This window comes from Porites lutea, chromosome 1, assembly GCF_958299795.1.
Source record: "Porites lutea chromosome 1, jaPorLute2.1, whole genome shotgun sequence".
NCBI classification, from domain to species: Eukaryota; Metazoa; Cnidaria; class Anthozoa; order Scleractinia; family Poritidae; genus Porites; species Porites lutea.
Window position 1 is genome coordinate 53,156,608 of NC_133201.1, and position 26,063 is coordinate 53,182,670.

Genomic DNA, 26,063 nt, shown 5'->3' on the forward strand with positions numbered 1-26,063 from the left:
CTTTGCATCCCTTTAACTGCTGTAGAGTCACTGTCTTTTAAGTATGGATTAATCGCTAAACCAGAACATTTTCTCGACTTTTCACAGCCACAAAATCCTTCTGTAGCCCTTTAAGGTTTTTATGGAGACCGAAATGACAGATTTCCCTACCCTTTATATATATACTCATGAGTGAAATCCCTAACCAACTTCGTATACCTGGAGCCTATAAAATATAGTCCATTATAGGGAGTACCCGGGGGTGGGGAAGGGGGGGGGGGGGGGACGTTCGTGGTGATGCGCATGCAAAGGAGCCCTGTTTTATTTTTTGCCAAGATAAAATATACATATACTTACCAGATCTGGGCAAATTAGCTTATCAGCCACAATACCGCACTGTTGTGTTCTGACCTTATAGTAACTGAGTTCTTTGTTTTGAGGTGCTTTACTCTTATTATCCAATCAGCGTTTTTAGCAAGAGGATATTGCATACCTAGCTGAAAAGCGGTCTTGTTTATTGAGTAACACGATAGGTCTAATGAGCTAACCACACGTTCAACTATAAAATGAATGTTTTGAAGGCCCAAAGTTTATAAGGTGTCTCGATCATCTTGCAACTTTTGTTTCCAGCAGATATAATGGTGCTCACAAAATTTGTAGCCTTCTTATTTCTCCTTCGTCTGGGGATTTTCGTTCCAACTGTAAAAGGTACAATAATGTGACATTTCTTTAAGCTCATGTTACTCTACGTCTGTAGCTTTTTTCTGTAGTTTGAAACAACTAATATGCAAGGTTTCTAGCATTTAATTGAGCCCCATGAAAGTCAACGACATTGTGTCCAATTTTAGCTCTTCTCCTTTTATTTTTGTTATGGGTGGGTATCCTGACTTATATTTTGTTTAAAAATATCTTCCGTTAGTGAAAACTATACAAGACGTATTCAAACATTTTAAATCTGTATTATTTTGTAAAGAAATATTTTTAGTGATTAATTGTACCGAGGCTAGCGGAAGCTCAGGTGTTCTCCATTTTACCAGAGTGAGTGAGCTTGTTTTACCAACTCGAGCAAACATAGAAGGTCCGTCTTTTCCACTGAAATGTTCTTTTTTTCTCCTTTTCTCTGTCTTTTCCTTTTTTTAGTTAGTTCGCGACTAGCTAAGACGAGAAGGCGTTCAGCAACTTACCCCTTTACGAGATGAGAATCTGCAGCCTCATCTAATACGTTCCGTTCAGTCAACAATACCTCCAACTCAAAATTGTGCGTTGCAAAATTATATTGAAAATATGCTAAGCCGCATTGCGACGTTCTCGAGTGGTGATAACAGCTCTGTCAGCTAAATAACCACAAATTTATTACTCATGTCCTTGTCACGCTGGGTCTGAAGGAAAAGAAAAAAGCAATGACAACTGGATTGAACTTCCTTTAGTTTAATTTTCAGAAAACATAATTTTTACACTAAATTATTTCTCGCACACTGATTGGCTAATTTTTATGATCAATCAGAGGACAGACACATAAAATTTTTATTTCTGCAAGACGCGGTGATTTGACGAACGAATGCCAAACTTCGATGTTTTTCTTTAGTTTAGTTTCTTTGAAGATTCACCCTCTGTCTACTAAAAAAAAAAAAAAATAGCAAGATTACTTTCTGATGCAATTGATACTTTGACAAAGATATAACGTCATTTTAACATCAACTGAGAGGACAGACACATAAAAAACTGGCACCAATTTGTTAAACTGAGCTTTTATTATTATTTTTTTTCTGCATAAGCCCGCTTTATTTAATTTTGAAACGCTGATGTGTTTTAGTTACAATCTGGTCTAGTTCAAAGCTTCCCAGAAACAAGAACTAAAGGTTGGCGAGAAAAAAAAAAAAAAAAATCGCTGTCAACAGGAGGCCTTTTCTTTTGCCCCCAAAATTAAAAATATCCCAAAATAGATCATAAGAACGACGTTAAGGCAGATCAATTTATTTCGTGGAAATTTATTTTAATCTCAGTTTTAAAAGCCGTATAACTGACCTGAGGGTTTAAGGAAAAAAAAAACACGTTCGCACTTTAAGCGATAACAGAACGGTATTCGACTAATAGGAAAGAAGAGGACTAGCTATTTATAACTAATAACTTGACTAGGCCTAAGATCGGGCAAGGCTAGCCGCTGAATTTAAGCACACTATATAATAAGCGGAAAAAACGTGAGAAACTTAAACAAGGATTTACCCAGTAACAGTGAGTGATGCAAGAATTTGAAATTTCCGACGCTTTTGTCTGTGCCTCGGAGAGACCTGCAAAAACACTACGTAATATTTTCTCGATTTTGTGTCCTTTCAATTCTTATACAGTCACTCTCCCGTCTCTCTGTGTATTCACGCCCCTTGCACATCACAACCCCTCACCGTCGAGCTCTGTTATGTTTTTGCCCATTTTACACTTAAATACAATGTAACATCATTTTATTGATATTGTTATAGGCACTTCGTATCAAGTTGGCAAACTAAACGCATCAGAGACACGTCAAGGATGGAATTGCAACGGCGGATGCGAGGCGCCACAACATTGTACACTACCACGCTACACCAACGTGGCATTTCCGCAAACGTTTAGTGGATCAGGAACAGTAAGTAAAACCTGGGGAACTGGCCTTTGCAACTTTCTGTTGTTAGTGGGTCACAATAAGCCACTTAAGAAACTAAATGTTCCTAACAAATTTTAATTTGCCACCATTGCGGACTTTATGCTGTTATGACCTCCGCGAATTTGGTGCGCATATGCTTAAGTGCTCCATAATCCTTAGCATTCGTGTGTTTTTAAACATCAACAAAACAGAGCAACAACAACAACAACGACTGCAAAAAAAAAAAAAAAAAAAAAAAAAAAAGTGGGGCATGTTCGCCTCTAAATTCTCATTGATGCATAACTATTTCTGCCTGACACATTTAAGGTTCGAGTCTTTGTATCATTAAGCAACGAAGATCAGTCATCGGATGCAGTTCATTCACCTTCCGCCGTGTGGGCAGAGTCCATTAGTACAGCTGGATTCCAGTCATGCTCGCGTGCAACAGGTTCTACAAATGACACTGGAATTATCAACTGGGTAGCGTTTCAGGACAAACCTATGTTAACGCATGGAAGCGTTACTTTTAGTGGAATATGGACAACAGAAACAAAGTGTGAGAAGGTGGCCTTTTCTCAGGTTAGACAACAATAACTGAAAACAAGTATATAATTTCGTTAAAAAGGCGTAATACGTAAAGTACCAGTAGGTTCCAGCTGCGCCCAGTCCCCCCGGGTACTGCAGGGCATTTGCCCGGCTTGTCAGTCCCGGGGTTGGGACATTTGCAAATTTTGCGCTGCACGGGGGCCTGGCTTTTGCCAAACCCGGGGCCAACCCGAGCTTTTGACACGCACGCGGTTTCGTATCAGAATATAAATATAAAGGGAATTTTACTGGAAAAACAAGCAGATTGGCCCATCTGTCAAGGACGGGAAACAATTGAAGAGGGTTGTAAAGGCATGTGGTTGATTTGATGCATGCATTTCTTTATGCCTTTCAAGCCAGCTGAATTACATGATAGCGAAATCGGGTGCTATCGGAGGTAAATCAACGTGTTTTTGTTTATTAAATCAAATTTCTGTTGATATTTTTGATTTGAAAAACAATGGATCCCTTCATATTTATAAAACTATTAAATACAGATAACAGCACACGATTAATTTTAATGTCAATAATTATATAACAATACTAAAACCATAAAATAGTGTTGTCGCGGCGTTCTTTTGAATAGCTCGAATATTAAAAAGGAGCGTTGAATAAATGTTATTGACAAAAAAAGAAAAAAAAAAAACTGGTAGCACACTAAAGTGCTATATAATGGCATTACTGGACTGCGCGATCAATGAAAAATGCTCTGGGGTAATGTTGCTGTGTTGACGGAGGACGGGGCATTTGCCTAATTTTTTCGTCCTCACCCAAAGGAATTTGACAACTCAAGAGTCCTCGCCCTGGAAATTTGCGATTCAAGGCAGAAAAAGTGCTAATATTAAGAGGCCAGCCCTGAAGCGATGGTTGGGTCCAGCTGGAATTGACTGATGCATATTCGAATGGTAGAAACAAAAGAAATAGTACTATAAAATAGTTCTAAAACAGATTATCACTAGCTCAATATCAGAAATTTGTTGTTATTGGAAAATCAGGCATAAGAAAGTACAATGCCCTCTCGGGTTCAGTTTCAAAATGTCGCTTCCATCGCCTTTAGATAAGCCATTTTCCGTTTTACTTTAGAGGGAGTGGTTAGGCAATGCTTGTCCATTTCGAATGTAGGGACTAGGAAAATAGAAGTCTATTTATTTAATGATATTAAATTTTGGGGGACTTGACAAAGTTAGCCGAAAAGAAACATTGTTGTGGGTAACCTTGTTTAAGTAGTGGGCCAAATAAGATGAATTCGCCAACCTTTTCAACACTTCGTAAAAAGAGGTGAAAGATAAGTACATTTAAATAATCCTCGCTTCCCTTGGCCTTTGATAAATCCTTAATCTCATTTAAGTGCGGCTGAGTACTTAATTGATACTGATCATATTGATCTCTCGAGAAGCTTGTCTATTTTTCAGTCAATTTTTTTTTTCATATACCTAACATTTTTTTGCAGAGCTTTTCTTCCAAACCTCATGCATTTGTCTCTGTTAAGTATACTCGCAGTACAAAGCCAAATGACGCTATGTACTTATGGTTAGAAAAGGTCAATTCTGGAGGATTTGAAGTGTGCTTAAGGGAATTCTTGCCCTTTGATGGAAAACACCAAGATGCAGTTGTGGTAAGTGATAAAAAATGCTCGAGTAAACTATAGTATTCGTGAGGAAAAAAAAAAAACAAAAAAACTTGACCTTGCCACACTTCGGCAGCCCGAACACCCAATTGCCCAGAACGTTTTTTACGCAATTAAGGTCAGTGTACCGTCTCACGTGTAGGAAAAAGGAAATGTCGTTCAAAGCCTGGCGCAACTCGTCTTGTGAAGAAAAGAGTAGAAAATTAAGCATTATTTTCTTGTCCGCAGGACTGGTTCGCATTCACTGGAAATGGGAGTCAACTTAATTTCACAATAACTGGAGAAGAAATCTTTCCAAACAGTGGAAATCCATCAGCTAAAAACAACTACGGCTTCTGTCAGGTGAAAACTTTTTTTCTAACAAGAACATTTCGCAAGCCACAGAACATGCCTTTTTAATGGTTGAGTTCACACTATAGAAAACCTAATATAGTAAACCCAAGTTTACCATGGCGAACCCAAATTTACCAGGCCATGTTAATCGACACTGTATCCAAAATAGCAATTCCCAGATGAGGGCGACATGCTTATTTCGCGATTATGATGTGCGCATATTTCGGGACTTTTAAATTTCGAGACTTCGCGAGAATTTTATATTTCGAATCATTTCAATTTCGCGTTGTTGAGTGAGCGATCAGAAGTGGGGACTTTACAGACGATGGGCAGAAATAGAGGGAGAAGTGAGCAGGTTTACATCCATTTACTAACTTACATGACTTTTTTACCTGTTTACAGGAAGTGCCTTTCAATACGACCTTTTACAAATCGCCAATTGTGATTCTTTCCGTAAATCATGAGTATAATCTTAAGTGCAAGGGAAGTCGTCTTCCAGAAAATAATATAATATCTGCCTGGGTAGAGGTAGGTTTTAATTTGGATTCTAAAGTGAGAAAACAGCAGACACTGTTTCGCGACGCCCCTACTATTTTTTTCCACAAAATGACGTCGGATGGACGAGCGCAGAAATTGCATACTGATGATTTGTCACTACTCAGATCTGGGCACCAAGTGCTTCCGATTGGTTAAAGAAAATTTCCCTTGCGGTACGACCAATCAGGAGCAGTATCTTGATCTGAGAAGTGCTACGTCATCAGTATGGAATTTCTTCACTCGTTGCACAGACTTCTTTTCAAGGGAAAACCAGTAATCAATTGCGCCGCGAAGCGGGTTTCCTCACTGAATAATATCGTTGATGGTCACGCGTGCTTACTGATCATAAACATGGATTTTTTTTCAGTGCTTTGTTACATTATTCTATTCATTTGTTTGCTTCAACTCTCACCACCCATAAGCCTTGTTCAATCAGTAAAGAGAAGTAATCCGTTTATTCTAGTAAATTGATAAAAGGACTTTGAAAGAGCCATAAGAAAAAATAATTTGGATCTGATCTGTAAATTTCATGATTTGTATTGTCGTCGTAGAAATTAAGAAGAAACTATGAATTTTCTAGTAACTGATGAGTGCTACCACATTTTGCTGTAGGAAGTTGGATAAGAATCTATGAAGATATGCGTTAAAGACCTCAGTGGATTAGGATCGAGTCATGATCCCTTGATTGTCAGCTACGCTGTTACTGGAGGTTGTTTATTAATTTTCCTATTGTAATAATCACTATTTCTAGAATTACTGTTATTTTTTATTATGATTATAACTATTACTTTTATTGATATCTTTTAGAAGTTCTTATATGTAGGAATACATTTCATGATATAATAAAAGAAACACTGGAGTACAAACACTGATATACCTTATTCATGTTACACTCTATCTTTGCACGCACTTTAGGATTGATGGGAAAAGAGCAATTAAAGGGCAGACAAGTAATAAAAGTTGCCAATAAGAGTAATCGAGTAATCGCGGTCGGGTTTGTTTATTCCCTCAAAATAAGACGTCTATTTTAGTTATAAAAAATGCAAAATGTAAAGTTCAACAAGTTTTACGTCATAATTCCCTGCTGTGAAGACTTTGGGCAGTACTGTCGCGTACTGCGTTCAAAATCACTGCCACCCATATTTTGCGATTTTCGTTTTTAAGGTTGAAACTTCTTAAAAAGAGCTCGACTGCATTTTTGTATTTGCAGTTTTTATCTCTTATTTGCCCCATGAGAAACCACATACCATTGCTTGAATTTATTCCATCAGTCCTCTTGAAAAAGGTTTACAGTGAAGATAAAAATAATTAGTTGAGTTGCCTGTATGCAAACATGTTACTACTATTTAGTTTTAATTCAAATATGAAAAATATATTAGACATGTATGTTTTTTTTTTCCGAATGGATAACAACTCAATATTATGTTTTTTTCCTTGGTACAGATCTTAATCCTTGCCTTAATGTGCATTGCCCTCGGTTTGGAGTCTGCAGAACCTACAGTGCACATGATGCTCGTTGTGAGTGCGATGATCAATGCCCCTCATATAAAGACCCAGTGTGCACTTCGAACGGAACAACTTACGATAACAGATGCTGGCATAAGTTAAGCTATTGCAGAGGACTTGAAAACAATCTGGTCTATCACCCAGGAAGCCGTGAAGGTAACAATAAATAACTTCAATGATTGGCTGTATATTCCATTGAAAATAGTCTGGCAGTTAAGCTCTCGCTTCGGAATCATAGTTGCTGGCTGAAAATTGTATTGGCTTCTAGCTAGGATGTTTATAACTTTTCGCTACATTTAAGTTCGCTTTTAGCTCATTTTCATATCGTTTGTCGAGCAGTAATAGGCGGCTGTAACAAGTTACGTCGTCTCTAAGCAATCAAACATATAAGAGCCCAGACTAATGGCGATGTCTGATCCGTGTAAGATCTTTTATTCTCTTTTATCTTGCAATCTAGTTTTTTTTTGGCGAAAAACTAGACTGACACAAATTTGTTCCGAGCAAATGTAGTGAAAAAAGTGCAAACAAGGAAGAGGAAAAAAGATGGTAAATATCGCATTTACATACCAGTTTACATGGAGTTGTGAATTTGAGGGCAAATGCAGTATTACCATCTTTGTCTTTAATTTAACCGTAGTTTGCACTTTTTTGCACCATATTTTGCACTGAGTAAATTTGATTTAAATGAAATTTTTCGTGCAGTGGCGCACGCGGGCACGCTTGTTTGTCATGGTTCAATTTTGATTTATATTTTGTTTTTTTGGCCTCCTCCAATATTATACTGGCGTATGTTTATCATGGGCAAGCTAAAACCAGCATGCAATAATAAGCAGCCACTATACATTATGTTGTTGAAAAGGAGCCGGCGTTGCAAGTTATAGCCTAGCTTTAGTTCCATTTGCACGCTATTTTCTATCACCAACCATCACCACTTAGACAATGCTAAAAGATTGGACTAGAATGCAAGGTAGTGAATAATGCTTAAAGAGTACAGTGATGCTTCCTTATGAAGTACTTTATTATAAAACAGGTTTTCCAGTTGTTCGGGGCCTTGTAGATCTGCCGCACATTCCAAAATGGTCAGATTCAAACTGTCAGACAGTCACATTTCCTCCATACCGGTTTTATCCTGATAAACAAGTTCATGTTCAAATAACGGTTAATCACATGAAGCTGAATGACTCTGTGACAGTCCGCGCTGCTGTTACTTCATGGACAGAAAGTATCAGCACAAAAAACTTCACCGTCTGTGTTATGCAAACCGGGAGGAAAGAAGAAGGTGCGAATCCATTTGCAACCATTGATTGGGTGGCTTATCAAGGAGCACCACCTGAAGGATTGACGGGAACGGTTGAGTTGCAGAAATGGTGGTCTGGTACCAACTGTGCAGATGTAACCTTTCCTACGGTAAGACGGAAATATTTTTACAGTTTTTAAATTAACTAATTGATGCAAGTCTCATTTAAGTCTCCTTGACGGATATTTCATTTGCTTGACAGCTTGAATCCACGTTTTGAAACAATTTTAAAGTAACTGAATGTCAAAAGATAGGAATTCACATCAAAGTTAAAGATCTCAGTTGAACTATAACCATGAAATGCAAGGCTAACAAAAATACTGACCATACGAGCAAACTTGGCAAGAAAAAGAAAAAAGAAAATTGTAGCACAGTCTTATTGTCTTAGTTGGTCAGATACCATTAGCTACCATTGCGTAACAAGTAAGAATCAAGAGAGGATAAAAGGGACAGAGAAGGCATCCTCCATACACACCCTATTCCATAGGTAATTCGTCTCGAGTTATTTTTAAGACCACAGACCCCAAGGGAGATTAGGCAACAGCCAATTACATAGCGCGAATGTGTTCCGCGTCGATAATCCACGCTCAGAGCCACGCGTCCTTCACGAATTGACGCAGAACAAAATGGCGGAAGACGCGGAGAGCGATATTGCTATTCGTTTTGTCGACGAAAACGACTACAGAGAGATTTCTGCTAAAGTTGTGTCAGCGTAACGGAAATTTAAAAAAAAAAATCGCCCTTCCTCTCTTGTATAGAGCTAACCGTACAGCAGGGAAATCCTTAACACACTGAATATTCTCTCAGGATCATTCAAAATTTACAGTTTGAAGAGAGCAATTTCTGGTTTGATATTTATTCTTTTATTAGTCTTTTATTATTCAACAAAAATAACACTTGGCGCCCTACTTGCTTTATTGTACAAACGACCGGTTTCAATAGACCGGCGAAATTTATCATTGTATTAAAGGTTACGACAACCTCGAGTTAAACTGATTTCACGGGTTGCCAAAGAGTCTAGCGATTCCCTTTTCCCGGGTGAGCGCCGACTCATTTCGCGTCAAAGTTCAGGAATGCTCTCGATCTCTTTGCGCTTTCATTGCCTTTCGCCCGACATGTTTTGCACGGCGTTTAGTCATGCGAAACCTCCACGAAACATCCACGCAGCGTGCGAGGTAACTTTATCCCGATTCTAAAAATAACTCGAGACGAATTACCTATGGAATAGGGTGTGTATGGGGGATGCCTTCTCTGTCCCCTTTATCCTCTCTTGGTAAGAATACATTGAAGGAAATTGCTTAGTAGTTAGTTTCGGGTAATTATTGCAGCAATATCAATCATGACATGACTCCACTTTCTGTAAAGAGCTATATCGATTATTGTTATTGCGGTTTTGTTTGTTCAGGGCAAGTTTGTTGAGGCGCCAATAGTCCTTGTGACGTCAGAGCACCTGAGGACTGGTAAAGAGTATGATGCTGCTCTCATTTGGATTGAAGACGTAACTAAGGACTCAGTTAAAGTTTGTCTTCGTGAAATGAAAAACTTTGACGGTAAACATCAAGATATCACCGTGGTACGTTCTTTGTGTTTCAAAAAACTAGAACGCCATTGCTTGCACAATTCGTGAGAAATTCTGGTGATAACAGGGTTATGATAAAAATCATTGAGATAAATGAAAGAGGGAGGAGGGAGTTACAGAAAAACAAAATAAAAACGTGGAAAGCAGCAGAAACAATACTAAAAAAATAATTTTGCAATGCAGGAAGTGAATTTTAAATAGCACACTATTGGCCTGCCTTGTCCCCATGCTTTTCTCCATGCTTTTGCACGTGTGCCTAATCTCTTCGGAAATTGTCGATTTGATTCCTTCCCATGACGCTTTGCTCCCTTTCTTTTGTTTCCACCCCATGTAATTCAAAATGCTAAGCCTCAAACGTGGCTAGAAAAATATTGCGTTTTTCAAAATTTTCTGTGGGCTTGATGCCATTTTTACCGCTTAAATATGAGTGGTATCATTATTTTTTGTCCTCTTTTGCAGAACTGGTTTGCATTCTCCAAACTGCACAAGCCTCTTTTCACGGAACATGGCTTCATAAGTTTTCCAAATACGAACCCCCCTTTGGATAAAATGAACAATGCTTATTGCAAGGTGCGAAAATAATTATTTGTCTTATTGAATATACTGGCACACAAATCAGTGTAAATGCCATGGGAAAACTGACGTGGGGTTCCCAGCTAAGAGCCCCCACATGTGTTGTGTTGAGAGTGCTGTAAACTCGCCACGGCAGTAAAAGACTTTTGAAACACTGTTTTGTCCCTTCAAAAGGCCTGACGACTATGCCATACTGACGAGTTCCAATAAGGGCGAAACAGCTGTCCATGGCTGCCACTGCACAGTTGAAATGGCTTTGCGGGTACTTGCGTAAGGTAGTGTCCAGGCCGTGGGGTGGTGAATGTGTGCCCCCTGATTTAAGTTTGTCTCTTTGCAAAGCAATAGCATGCTATTCACAATATTCTCTCTAGACAAATATATCGCTTACTTACGTCACTGAATATTTTTGAAACACTTGTAGTCACATATATTGTACGCAGTAGAGATAAAAATCGCTCATAAAATGACTGGAAAAAACGATTTTATTAAGATTAGGAAACCGCAGTGTAATAAAAGTTGTATTTTTCTGTTATATGGCAGTTCGTTTTCTTCACGAGAGCCTATAACTCGACCCCGGCAGTGCTTGTCACAGCCAATCACAGCACGACAGTATCTGGGAATTCAGCACCGATTCACAACGGAATTACAACTTGGATCGAGGTAAAATTCGCCTTCATTTGGGTCGTTTTGTAGGGATGACTATCCTGGCAAACAAATTCAATTTCAAACCAAAAATTGACAAAAGTTAAAACTGTACATATTAGAAAAGATATTGAATGAGATTTTGAATATTATTTCAAACTTTTTTTTAACACACTATTCGTTTAACGTGAATAATTTTTTATTTCTAAAGTTTTCTTTACTTCTCTAGCGCACTTCTACTCCTCCACGATAAAACCCTTTAAAACGTTAACTTATTAACTGATTTTACCGATTCTGTCCGCATTAATCAGTATTTATTACATAATCGGAGAACGCTATAGAAGTCGGAGAAAGTTTTTAAAACTACTCTGACATTCACTCAGGGTAAATCCTTTTGTTTATGGCGACAATTCAACGTTAATTGGTAACTATTTTGTTTTCAGAACATGAACACCTCTGGATTCAGAGCCTGCGTCAAGGAATTATACGAAACCAGATATGATCCGTTGTCCATCAGTTATGCCGTATTGACAGGTGTGTATACATATAAAAACTGAGTTCATTTATGAAGTATATAAAGCGACAGGTTACGTTTAGCCTGAGAGAACAGCCGACATTTTGCGACGCCAACACTGTTTTCCCCGCGGAATGACGTCTAAGAAACGCGCGCAGAAGTTTCATACTGATGATGTGTCACTTAACCCAGATCTGGTAGGTGCTTCTGATTGGTCTTGTCGCGTGGGAAATTTGCTTCAGCTACTCAGAAACGCTATCCATATCTAGATAGTGACACGTCATCAGTAGGGAATTTCTTTGCTCGTCACTGAGACGTCATTTCGCTGAGAAGACAGTGGTGGCGTCGCGAAATGACGGCTGTTTTCAGGCTAGATTTTGTATTTTGCAGATATCTGTGAACCTGGCTGGAACTATTTCAACGGATTTTGTTACTTGACAAGTAAGGCTTGTCATAACTGGACCACATCAATGGATAAATGCCGCCAAGAATACTCAGTTCTTGTTGATGTCCAAAACAATGAAGAAAATGTGTTTTTACAGCATTTTTACTGAGGGTTCCTTTACTTGGGCAGATCGTGGTACTGGAAACTTTACCGCTTGGGCCAAAAGCCAACCAAACAATTTTCGGGATGAGGACTGTGTGCATACACTTGGTGTTGAATATAAATATGAATGGAATGACGTAAAATGCAGTGATTGTCATCATTATACCTGTAAGAAAGGTAAGATGTGAAAGTGAAACAAATTGGAATGAAGTACAAGCAATGAGTGAATGAAAGAGAGAACAAATGAATGAATTAAATTGGTCACCGTAAAGCATATGTGGATGACGCGTAAACCAGTGAATAATAACGATTTTCCTTTAAATTGGTATTAGCGAAGCTGTCGCGCGCGCGAAGCGCGCGCAGCAGAGCACCATGGGTAACAAAATTTGGTAAACTATCCATCCGAGAAAATTTGGTTAAGACGTAGCGTACACCTGCCCGCCCGTCCGTACACACACTCAATGTAAGCTGATGTCAAATGTCACAATAGATCTTGCACGATCTTGCACAACTTGACTAGCCTTTCAGTTATGTAAGCCATCCATACAAGTATGATTAGATTAACAGCTGTCAAAACCAGACATCCGCTGACAATTATCACATGACCATCTCGCGGGCTCAGATGAAGAACCAGTCGTTTTGCCCCTTACATATAAGCTGACATAATATGTTACACTTACCAATTCAACATAAAAAAATAAAAACGAAACTACGCCGGGCAGGGCTGTCAGTCGGCTGACAGTAGTTTAAAGTTATATGCGCAAGCCAAATTAAGGTCAATTGACAGCATGTGCAGACCACTATCAGAAAGCTAATAACGTGGGTTCAGGTCCGCTCAGGTACACGATCTGGCATTTTCCACTACAAGCCGGATGGATATGTCTTACTCACACGTGTAGTCTGTTAATTCGAATCTTCGCGATTCTAATGAAGGTTTATTGACAGCTGCCAAACTAGAGTATCCGCTGACCATCATCACCTGACTGTATCGCGGGCTCATTTTTCTACCCATTAATGTCGCGTATTTTTTTAAGTTTCCGCTGATATTTTGTTTGATCACGGGCTCTATTCGAAGCCCCATAGCTTAGAAAATCTATCCATCCTAGAAAATTTGATAATCACGTGACCGTACACCGACCACCCGACCTTCCCTCGGTCCGCACCACAGGCTTACCAATGTTTAATCTCACACTTTCTAGCTAGTTTGGGAGCCTGCAACCTGATATTGTACATCCATGTTTTGTTTAATTGACAGCTGTCAAAATAGTGTATCTGCTGACCAGTATCGCCTGACCGTATTGCGGGCTCAGGTTTCGACCCCCTGGGTTCAAGTGTTTTTTATGAAGTTATCCGCTGACAAGTTGCTACTTTTCAAATGATCGCAGGCTCAAGTTCAATTTTTTTGAAATGCATATGCAATAAGTCGTTTTCATGAGCCGCACTTTTAAAATTTTGATTTCAAACTGATCTCGGACGCGAAAATTCAACCGGCTTTTCTCACAATAGTCACGCGTTTATCACGCTCTACGTCCAATTTTCATGCTCTGATTGGTCAAAATTTGACAGGTGAGTTTATGCGGAAAATTTATGCAGCGTCTGAAAACTTTCTTATTGATAGCTGAAGCTGACAGGGTTTTGCGTCATCTTGTGATGTTTTAAACTGTCTTTTTCTACTTGGTGAAACAGAGCTGCTAACAAGATTGTTCTGTGTAATTCATGGCTGGTTTGTTTATTGCGCTTTTGGTTGAGAAATGCACCGCTTGTCAAAGTTATTGGAAATCCGATTTCGGATGGCATCGTTTTCAAAAATAAGCTTACTCATTTGCCCTTGCTTGAGGCATACAAAGAGGATTGAACAGTCTCAAGCGATTCTGGCCTGATTTGATGACCTTCAGGAGCAGCATCTTGACTGGTATGCTTGAGCAATTAGTGTCTTTGATGTTTTTTTTTCGGTTTCCTGAGGTCGATAGTAGTTTATGCGGCTTAAGTTTTAATACACGAGTAGTTTATAACCTACAATAGTATGAGGTTTAAAGGTAAACCTTTATATAGAGAGAAAACCGCTTACATAAAAACCCATAAAACGGCCATAAATCGACCCGTGGACCACACAGGAGGGATGTAACACACATTTTAAGTAAGGTAAGCTGTTTTTTTTTATTGAAATCCTTTCATTTTCGTAGGTTACAGAAACGATAGGTTTTTTTTCCCCATACAAATCCTTATATTTTGAATGTTACGAAACAATGCCGATGCTCGCCGATGCTCATATTTTGAGCTTGGGCTACCTGTGTTGTTAGTAGTCCCTCCCGCAGTTTTTATCGCTGCACCGGTTGTTTTCAGTCGTACATAAACATCGCATGCAGGAATACTCAAAACGACGCGCGTAAATATCACTCCCTTTTAAAGATTACACATAACAAACCATAAACAATTTTATAGATAAAGGGAAATAAAACCTAAACATAACAAATTCTCTATCATGTTGAGGCGTAAATGGTTACTCTATTAATCGCACTGCAAATTTGGTGCTTGTCAAAAGTGATGCAAATTTGGTGCTTGTCAAAAGTGAGAACCCGTTCGGCTGACCGAAAAGGTGATTTTGGGAATTTTTTTAATCGTTTTCACCAAAAGCCCATAATTATTACCCTGCATATCACATAGGACCAGATTTCTCTAACTGAAAAGTCCCGGCATTATGGAATTCTCTTCATGAAAACGTTATTTTTTTTATAATGTGGTCAATTCTATAAATTGTCTTGCAAAGGAGGCGTGTGCTTCGATCGCTCTATATATTGAATGAGTGCACTGTTTGTCTTGCAAAATTGTGAAAACTGCAGAATTACAGGTTTAAATAGGGCAAAAAAAGAACAAATTCTGTCCGTGGTCTGAATGATAAAAAAAAGCGCCTCATAGTACTGTTTACCTCAGACGTGATAAAAAAAAAAGTATGTTTAAAAGGCTGGTTTACACGCCGCGAGATTTGTCGTCAAGATTCACTTGGGTCTTACTTGTAAAGTAAACTTGTCGAACACAAAAAATCCGGGCTGATTTTTTATCATGGCCTCCCTTTAAGACAGAGGAATGGAATGCGTAAATTGGCTGCCACCGAGGACTATCGTGTGTTTCGTAAAATTATATTTCGGAGCTGTCCAATTATTTATAGTTTCTCAAACGGAGTTGTTGGAGAGACTGTGAATTAAACTTAAAAAATTAAGGTAATGGGCTACTGGGTTATTTTCTTTGGGAATAGACCAATTCGGTTAACTCAGTGTTGTACCAGACACTCATAAGGGTTGAAACGTGTAACTCGCGTTCAATGCTCGTGAATATTCACTTTTACCATATTTGGAAACCTTAGTGACCGATATCAATTTTCAACAAATGGCTGCCGCGCGATCACCATGCAGATGTCTTAAGACAAGAGTTCTGCATTTCAAGGTTAAAAATACACCGTTAAAAGACAAAAAATGGAAAGAGAAAGTTCAGCTTTCTTTTTGTGGAGGAAGGGAAGCTCTTCATCAAGAAATCGTCCTTCGAGGAATTCAACCTTGTTTTCTTCTCGACGGAGCGCATGGTCTGTTTTGAAATGCAACCAAGGCAGTGAAGTTTTTCAGGTACATTTGCACTCTATGGCCAAGAAAATTGCGTTTTTGAAAGGGAATTTATGTATTTTTAAATTTTCATAGACGCTTTATAAATTTTTCTCTTCGGCGCTTAAGAGAAAAATTACAAAATGAGCCCGATTTGAGATGGATTTTGTGTTGAATTTTGCCATGTGCTCAGCCGCTTTCGCCTGCGTGAACGGATCCATGATCCAGATAGTGTTTTCCGAATTGCTTTAAAGGACTAACTTTTTGGACTTTGAATCAAAATTTTCAAGAAACAGCTTCTCTGTCTATTGTTTTGAGTTTGTTCATTCATAAAATTAGCTCAAAACACGATCGTGACTACAACATCCAAGCTGAATTTAATTCTCAGATTCATTACACCCATCACCTTTTTGCGAAGATGTCAGGCTCAGGTTTTGGACACTTTTCGATACGCAGCTAATGAATTTTATTGAAAATATTTTTTACTGTTTATTCTAGACTTTTAATATAAGAATTTTAAAAGCCTATTTGCAGCATAAGTTTACTGTGCAGAGGGTCAACGCGTCATTGTGTTTTGAAGTGACAACTTCAAGTAGTTGCGAGGACATCGATGGCTTTCATAATGTTACGTTTGGCCCGGGTTGTAAGGCAATAATATCCTGCTCAGTGTTTCGGTACGATTCCTGGTTTCAACCTTTGAAAGCTTTCTCGGCTTTAGGGAGTTTTTCTCCCGTTTGTCGGCCATTTTTTTAAGCGGGCGCGGGAACCTGAAGTAAAATTACGTCACGTCTTTTACGAAGTTTGACTGTCAGTTATCTCTTCTTCTCGTTCCAAATATGGTACTTTCGAAAAAATGAATAATCACGAGCATCGGACAAAGCAAACATCTAAGAGTTACACCTTTCAACCCCTTATGAGTTTCTGGTTGTACCCAATTCAAACCCCTTGGGAGTAAAACGTTTTGCTTTAGGAGTTTCCACATTATAATGCAAATACAATTCACGAATAGGTCTATTTGTTTTCGAGGCCTAGTCTACTGTGATAAAACATGATTGCTATCTTTGGGTGTACAAATAAGACTATTAACTCTATGAAAAATTTGTTTCACTCTCGGACTGTCATATTATTTTTCACTCAGCCGTTGCCTCAAAAGTCACATTAATGAGCCCTAATCTGTGGATTACAAGTTTATTGTTTGATTTAAATTATGAATTTATTAACGAGAGCTTCGCTTTTAGCCCTGGCTAAATCTATATATTATTTGGGATGTGGGAAGAGGATTAGCAAGGGATCGGACTTTTCTCAAGCAAAAAACCTTTGATGAGGTTAAAAGCATATTTAATTAAAATTATTTCAAAAAATCTTCAGAAAAATAATAAATATTCAGTAAAGATTAATCGTCCAGTTGAATGCACGGAATTATTCATTTGCTGGGACCTTCAGATCTACTAAAAGCTGAGTTTCAAACTGAGGAGATTTCGATTCAGCTTCAGAAGGGGAAATACGCATACGGTGTTAAGTTACTGAAATAATAGAATGCTATTTAGGATTATTTTTTTAGTGTATCAACACAGACAGTGATCTTGGTGTTTCGCACAGTCTGATTAGTCCGCTATCGATCGAGCAAATACGCCCTTTGCATGGGTTGATTACGTGATCAACTATCGGTAAACACTAAAGCAGTTCGCTTTTGAACAATTTTTATTAGTAGCACAAGCTTAAAGAGCAGCAAAAATTAGTTGAACTATTGGCTAAAAAAATAGCAAGTACAGTGCGGATTACACCGTCCGCGATCTCCATAATTCTCCAGATGAAACGAAATAAGGCCGAATTCAATAATTGTTTAATATTTCAATTAGTCTGAAATGTCATACGTCTCCCGGCCCCCTAACCCGTGAGGGGCACGGGGAAGGGAAACGTCTGAATTCCGAGCGTTATAATGCCGTCCGGTGCGTCACCTACTTTTGCGAATATGGTAGGTATTTCCTGATTGGCTATTACCTTTCCGAAATATCAATAGAAAACATTTTATTATTGGCTGAATGCGCTAAGGAATACATCCGGTTTGAAATAGTGCTGACAGGCTAAACGACAGCAATAATTGCTGTGTGAAACATGACCTTAGAGTGAACACTTTCATGTATATTACAGTAGCAACTATCGAGGAACCTTTTAATTTCGAAACTGCCGTCTCGCTTTAGGCAGTTGTTAAAAAAAATTCACCACCAGTACAGTCTCATAAACGGCTTGGAAACTAAAATTTGATAGCATTTTGTTTTGAATAATGGTATCGGCATGATTTTCAGTTGAACATGCCTAGCGAGCGTAAAAATCGCATCCAGTCTGAGGATTAATGAGAGAGGGAAATTTTTATATATTTAGGCATGACAAAATTCAAGGGAACATTGGTACTTGGAAATAACATCTCATAGGCATGGAAAAAATGGGTTCATGCCCTCGCAGCCCAAAATTGACCCAGCTAAACTTAGGTCCCAGATCTCTCGCCGGGTTGATAATTCATTCCCAGTTTTTGCTCCTCTGGTTTGGCATGCCGGGCATGCCGATGGTGAAGCCAGTTGGTTTGGCATGCCCGGCATGCCAGGCAAGAAATTGGCATGCCCAGCGAGACTGATTTTGATGTTCGCTTCAGCATCATATCTTGAGAATCACAAATAATCGCCAAATATATCTTAGGGAGCTTAAAGTTACAGGTCTCATGCCTGGCAATAAATGCAGATTATAACAAAAAAAGTCACGTTTGTCACAATGTGTGTCACGGGATCGACTGGCAAAAGTGAAGACAGAAGCCTGGATTTATAAATAAAAAGCACAACAAAACAATATTATTCATGCATAAAATAGAATACTTAACTTGCAATCAAATATTAATCCTTTTATTTCAAACCGATACTGACATTTCTGGGTCCAGATTTAAATTTGATCGCGGAAAAGCGTCTTAAACAAAAACAAATCTTCTCAGTATAAACTTATCCATGCTTAAGTTTTATCGCGTCGGAATGTTTCCCGGTCAACAGCATTAAAAGACTGGTGAAAGTTAAGCTTACCAGGTCGTTCAAGTCAGTACGAGAGTACGACGTTAATACTGCAAAGACGTTCTGATTTGGTGAATTTGGACGGCCTTCTCAGAGAGATTTTGCTTAGTTTTTCAGTGCGCTTCTTGTCGGCTATGCGAATCTCGCAAACTGTTTTATTCCTTGCTGACGATAGTCCTTTGAGCAACGTCATCTGCGTCATCCGAAGATACCCCGAGCACGCACGAAATCGGCCGAATTTCCGCAGAAGTGTTTTTACTGTTTTCGGATGACGATGAATCTAGTTTGTTGTAGCGTGGCAGTTGTGGCGTCACGATGTCGTCATGTCTCTTCGCACTTGTTTGTCTTTTTTTTTCTGCGGTGCATGGTTGAGATGTTGGTGAATGCTGGACAAGAGATGGATTCTGCGAGAGACTGTAAGTACAAATTTAGTATTAATTTGGTAAAGAAAAAGCCTTAATATCGAACAAATCCCGTGAATTAGCCTTTTGGCATTCAGTTTATCTTGCTGTTGAGCATGCCTAAGAACTCCGGCATAAGTGGTTGTCAACTCGTTCACTTCGGATTGCTTCTGTTTGTTTGTCTTGTAATCTTCTTCTGCTGCTAAGAAGACTAGAGAAAACTTCAAAAAGATAGAAACCAAAGCGTAAAAAAATCACCTAATTTTATAGCTCAAGTATAATTATTTTTGGCACCTACGGTCATATTTTGTCACTGTACTAGCAAAGTTACTTATTTTTGCTGCATAGTTTGATTGTTGTTTGAAAGACAATCAAACAGATATTACAATCACTTTTGGAGACAAAATAAAATATCCGTAAATCAAATGCCAAAATCAGATTTGGATTTCGCTTTAAAAAAATGAACATGCTGCAGGTGTCAATGCAAAGTTGTAAACAACTCAATATAAGCAGTCTGTGAATATGCGTTTAGGTCCACAAAACTAATTTTTCTTTTGGACATCTCATCCAAGCAAAGGCTTAAGGCTTACATTGCTTGTTTACGAGTGTAATACAAAATGCTTTGCTACAGTAAGCCTCTGAGAGGCGATTCTGGTAAATTTATAGGACGCTAAAATGCAAATAATTCTAAGCTTAAACAACCTGGATGGGTCCGACTTTTGAATTACAAAATGTTCACGTTTGCCGGCTCTACTTTAAATGAACATGGTTTTTGAAATGATTTTGTACTATTTTAACCCGAGAATTATGATTGGGTTATAAAGCTTTTAAAACGGACGAAAACTAAGCTAATAAACATGTTCAATGTAAAAAACTAAGATTTAGTCGCTTTTTCAACTTTGCTTTGTGGGCCGAAAAATTTACCGTTACGCAAAAACAAAAGCAAACATTGAGGCTTTTATTCGACATATTTTCTAAGAATTTTATCTGATCAATTTAACGTCACTAGCATTGTTTTCGTATAGGAATTTTCCTCATTATATGAGCTTTTAATTCAATAATTTTGATACTCTATAAACTTCTCATTTGATAGCTTTACTTTTTTATACGCCGATTGAGAAACAAATTCGCTCTCGTTAAATCCTATTTTATGACCTATTTATTAGAACTCTAGGTAACATACGAAATGATGTAACGGACAGGCTTTAACCTTTGGTCCTAATTTATTTTTTCTTCGCAACCCCTAATCAGTTCACGGGCTGTGAGAGAATATCGCCACAAAAAGATGCGAAAAAGTTTTCGCTGAGTTTTCTTTACATATTCCGGCTTTATATGGGTCTACACCTTACCTGCTTAAAAATGAAACTGTTGTTCAATTAAGTGTCAGTCAAACTCGGTATAATCTTGACTTGCAAATCCAAATGCAAAGGTTTATTTCGCAGTAGAAGAGCGTGTAAACATTTTCGAACAACGCAATGTAAATTGGCTAATGTGAAACCACGTTTCTTTCACTTTATTTACCATGCATTTATCTCAATTGCACACTCTTGTGAAATTAGCCTCAGACAATTAGTTGCGACCTTTAACAGACTCAACAAGCCAGTATGAAAATATATTAAGAAAAGCTGAGCTCTACATGTTCTATTTCATTTTTTCATATTGCCCTTGCATGTGTTAACATTCCATTTCTTTTTTGTTACAGGTAACTTCCATACATGACGAGGAGATAATTACTTTTCTAGAGAACAATTCTTTGAAACTGTCAGTTATTACTGACTTACTTTGAGTTAAAAACAAAGAACACAGACACTGGTAATGACACAAAAACATTAATCCCTGGCAAGCCTACAAAACAAGAAAGAGGAACTCAGACTCTTTATCAAAATGTGAAACAAGATAAAAACAGCTTTTCTAACGTAGGGAAAATTGCGTTAGAGAGATTTGTAATTGCAACGTTATATTCAAGCACATTGCATTGTCAAACATCATAATTTACTGAATAATGAATGGTGATTTTGGGGCTTAGCTCAGTTTGTAATGAACTTTTAAAGATATTCTATAGCCTTGTATTTTTAAAAGCTTTCATGGAACATAGATACATTTTATTATACAATGAAAATAGTCTCTGTCTCTCTTTTTACTGATTTCAGTCAATTCCATTTTATTCGCAATGTGAACTGGGAATCCTATTAAAGACTCATTAAAAGGGGTGAGGAGTTTTTACAATCCCCCAACAGGGCATCTCCACGATGACGCTGTTTTATTACTACGGCAGAATCCCTCAGGGTTTTACTTTCTTGTGAAAATTAGAGCTTTTGTTATTTAAACTTCGCTGGGACAACCAAATCTATGATGACGTCATGTGTAACCGTACATCAAAAGATAAGCACTGTGATCTGTTTAGTTTTTTTTTTTTTTTTAAGCCAGGCTTAAAATATCTGTAGATTCAAGGAATTATAACCTGTGCGTTGAGAGCATGCCAGAGACCGATTTTGGCATGCCCGGCATGACCCAGATTATGGCACGACCGGCATGCCAGAGAATTTGGCATGCCGGGCATGCCAGAAAATTTGGCATGCCCGGCATGCCCGAGATTTTGCTGGGTATGAATTACTTATTACTAAAACCTAGGCTTCTCGCGGCCTGGGTGAGAAGGTCACGGAACCTAAAATTATGCTTACAGGGCATGCGAAATTCTGTTGCATGCCAATTTCAATGCAAAACCACTCTGGGGCCACCCCCTCTATTACCAGTGAGCAAATCATTGACGATAGGCATGGGAAAAATCCTTGCATGCTAACCAACATTGAAAACGTAGCAGAAATGCCCTCAATTGCTGAGTCATGCCCTAGGGGAGGCTTTAATATACAGAATTTCCTGACATGGATGAGGGAATTTTCCGTAAACAGCATGTGGTCATGCCGGCTAGGACGTATTGCCTCCGTATTGCCCCTTTTTACAGCTAACCAGGCTCATTTTTAGGTTCCATGGCCTGAAATGACGAAAAATTCATGCCCTAAATGTGAAAAGTCCAAAAACGTCCTCGAAATTTTAGTTTCCAAGCCGTTTCATAGACTATCAAGCTAAAACAAAAGTAATTGCCAACGGAGGAAGTGTAGGACATCGCGCTCCAGACCACAGGAAATGATTACTCAATATGCATGAAACAGACCAGTTCTATGACTCCTAAAGGCCGAAATTTGCTATCGGAGCGTGCTCCAGGCGCACACTCCGGGAGCAAATCTCCTCCGTGTGTACCAACGATTTAATGGGTATACTTCATCCCCGGGAGCAGAATTTCCACCCCGCAAAATGCTCCACGATACTCAACAGGTTAAATGTTTTGGAGCAAGCTCCCGGGGCAAATTGAGCAAACTTGAAAACGCTTCCTTGTGTGTACTGACACGCGCAAAATGAGCCTGGAGCATGCTCCGGGAGCAAAACCCCTCGAGTGTATAGGCCTTAAATGTTAGACTCAGAGCGGCAAAAGTAAGATTTGCTCAGTCGGAGTTTAAAATACTCCGTATACTGTATAACCTAAGCGAGAGAATGAAAAAGGAACCTGTGTAGTTCAAGCTAACTCCAAGTCCAAGGTCACGTTTCACACTATCACGAGCTTATGAGTCGGGTTTCACGACCCCACCCCCCGTTTTTTTTCCTGGAGGATTTATCGTCAAGCCTCACGACACTCAAAACATAGAACACTTCATATCGACCACATGCATGCTGCTGTCCACGGTTCCGTGACTTACGGCTGCCAACTTGTTAAGAAATTGAAATTTATGCACAAATGCATAAATTACTAGGTGACGTTACAGGACAAGGCAATGACATTTCAGACTATATTTCAAGATGTATCAGATACTTCGCGAATAAGGGCAGTAATTCGATTACGATTTAAGACCATTGTGACGTATTGTCACGTGATTTTCATTCCGATCGCGAAAAAATTCTATCATTATAAAGTTCAGTATTTACAGTAAAGACCAAGCTGTTTACGTATAAGAGGTCCAAAGGTGGAAGGTATGCCTACACAAATACTGGGTCGAGCCACCTTTACCCACGTGTTTTAAACATTACAAACTTTCATTGAATATGTGGCTCCTGTCGTCGTTTTCTTGAATATCATTTGTATTGTTGTAAGTTTCTCAATTAATAGCCCTCTTCAATTTTGCACAGATCTGAATGAATGCAGTAGGGACAAGTATTACTGCCATCAGGTCGCCAGCTGTAAAAATTATCGTGGTTCGTTCACCTGCACTTGCGACCAAGGCTACTTTGGAGACGGCTTTGAGTGCGAGCTCAACTATGCAAGTATGATATTTATAAAACAGTTTTATTGTTTGTTTATATTACAGTTTTCTAGTTTAATTGTTTTTGACAATTAATTTTAGCCGATTAGATCAGCAAATTTGAAAAAAAGGGATGGCTCATATTTTATTCGCGACGTTCTAACTGGTAACGTAAAAAGAGATAGAAGATGCAACTGAAGGATATTATTTTAAAAAATTGTCACTTTTAAGTGTTTGTGCATGCAAATCGTACGAGTCTGGAAAGATGCGTATTCTTTATATTCGAGTTGAATTTTACAATGTTGTCCAATATAATGTGCAGATATCAAACTGGATTGATCAGGGATAAGTTCCAGAAAATGTTATGGAATTCCATCTAACTTTAGCTAAATTATGGGACCAACTAACTTTGTAAGGGAAGAGAAAAATTCTCAAGTGAGGTAAAAACTTTGCTGCCTGGATTCTTTTACTTTTTAGAGGGACTAAAACATTCCTCTATTGTGGGAAGTGATGTTAACTACTTAAAATACTTAAGCACGTGGCTCAAACCAGTTGCTCAGAGCAAGTCTTCACAATGGAAGCGATGTTGGCGTGCGTCTGTTGACGGCTGGGCTGCAAGTGCTTTTCACAGTCGATGTGACAACAAAGGACCAACTGTTACAATAATAAGAGTCGGTGGAACGTACATATTTGGAGGATATACCAGCCTATCATGGAGTAAGTACTAAATTCTGAGCATAACAAAAGTTTTTGGAGGGAAAGTAATTATAGACAATAATGGTTATTATTATTATTATTATTATTATTCAGAAATTTTAATCCATTAATCGGGTGGCAATCAGCAACCTTAGACTTCAAGGACTCCTCGGAGGATTATCGCTGATCCCAGCAAGACTGTTCTTTGAAGTGAAACCAACTCTACCCTTCTCTAGTCTCCTCGGAAATGGCGTGAACCATATGAATTTTTAGGGAGGGGCTCAGTGATTTTAGGGAAAAATAATAATGTTAAGTTTTGTTGATTTTATGGGAAAATAATCTGCAAACAATATTAGAGAGCTCAACGTGACATTAAGCACGCGGACATTGAGCTGAAAATGCAAAAGGTGCCATTTAGGGATAAGAGGGATTATTCTTTTAACCATATTTTTTTTTTATCAGAAACCGAGAAAATTTTTGTCTTGACTTAATTTAAAACACTGAAGTGTGTGCAAGTTGTCCCAGAATCCTTTGACGCAATTTTTTTGAAAGCTTTATAACTTTGACAATTTCATACGTGGAAGAATGCCAGACCACAACAAGATAACATTTGCCATAAAATACCTTCTCTTGTCACATGTAGGGTGATGGAGTCATCAATCACGTGGCTATTGCTGAATAAGGGTTTTTTTGTTGCTGTGACAAGATTTCATTACCGGGTTAAAATAAAATACTGATATTTGAGGTTTGTGTTGTGTGCAGCATTCAAAAATAACCAGTTTACCTCCGGCATTTAAAATTTAAGGGGGCAATGAACATGAGCGAAAAATTCGGGAGACTAGGCTGAGGGCTGTAGAGAGTTGACTTTTCGTCACGCGGCAGAGGAAATTTGCAGGAAAGTAATGTTCTTCCTGATAATTTTTAATCTTCTAAACCTAAAAGCCAAATGGTTTGCTACCCTAACCAAAACAATGGAAATAATGATGAACAATGTTGTGTTAATGTTTTCCCCGACCGATGAAAAGACACCGTACGAGGGAGAGTTGGTAGTAGCGCGATCGATAGTTCACAATTTTCTTAAACGTTCCCCTGCATAGACCAAGCCTGAAAGAGGGTTGATGAGTTTATTGTGAACTTTACGTCTAGCTTTGTTCAGTTAAAGATTTAATTCTACACGGAAATTGAAAAAATTCCGAAAGTCATCCTTGAAAACTTCCAATCAACATAGAGAAGGAATATACACCTGTTTTAAATTTGAATTGACAGCATTTACCGAGGTAGTCGAGGCGTTAACCCTTAGCTCTAACTGATTCTGAGGGTCCGGGTTCGAATCCTCTTCGAGCAAATTTCTCGTACTTCTTATTTTTTTTGGTTTTTTCAAATCTCTTTTTTACTTTCTTTTTTACCTGTATGTTGCATATAGCTAGTAACATAATGTGTAAATTGAAAGCAATGTTTACAGCAATAATATATAGATTTAGCCAGGGCTAAAAGCGAAGCTCCCATTAATAAATTTGTATTTTAAATCAAACAATAAACTTGTAATCCACAAATCAGTTAACTTAAGGGCACATTCATGTGACTTTTGAGGGAAAGGATAAGTTATTTTGGAGTGAAACATCTTACATCGAGTTGATAGCCTAAATATATGTACACCCAAAAAATAGCAAACATCTTCTGTCACATTCAAGA

The 26,063-nt window shown here is 38.4% G+C and overlaps 1 pseudogene; it reads left to right on the forward strand.

The window, feature by feature from the left end:
• The first annotated feature begins 588 nt into the window (after positions 1–588).
• The window catches only part of LOC140921592 (uncharacterized), a 43,067-nt pseudogene continuing 17,592 nt past the window's right edge, over positions 589–26,063 (forward strand).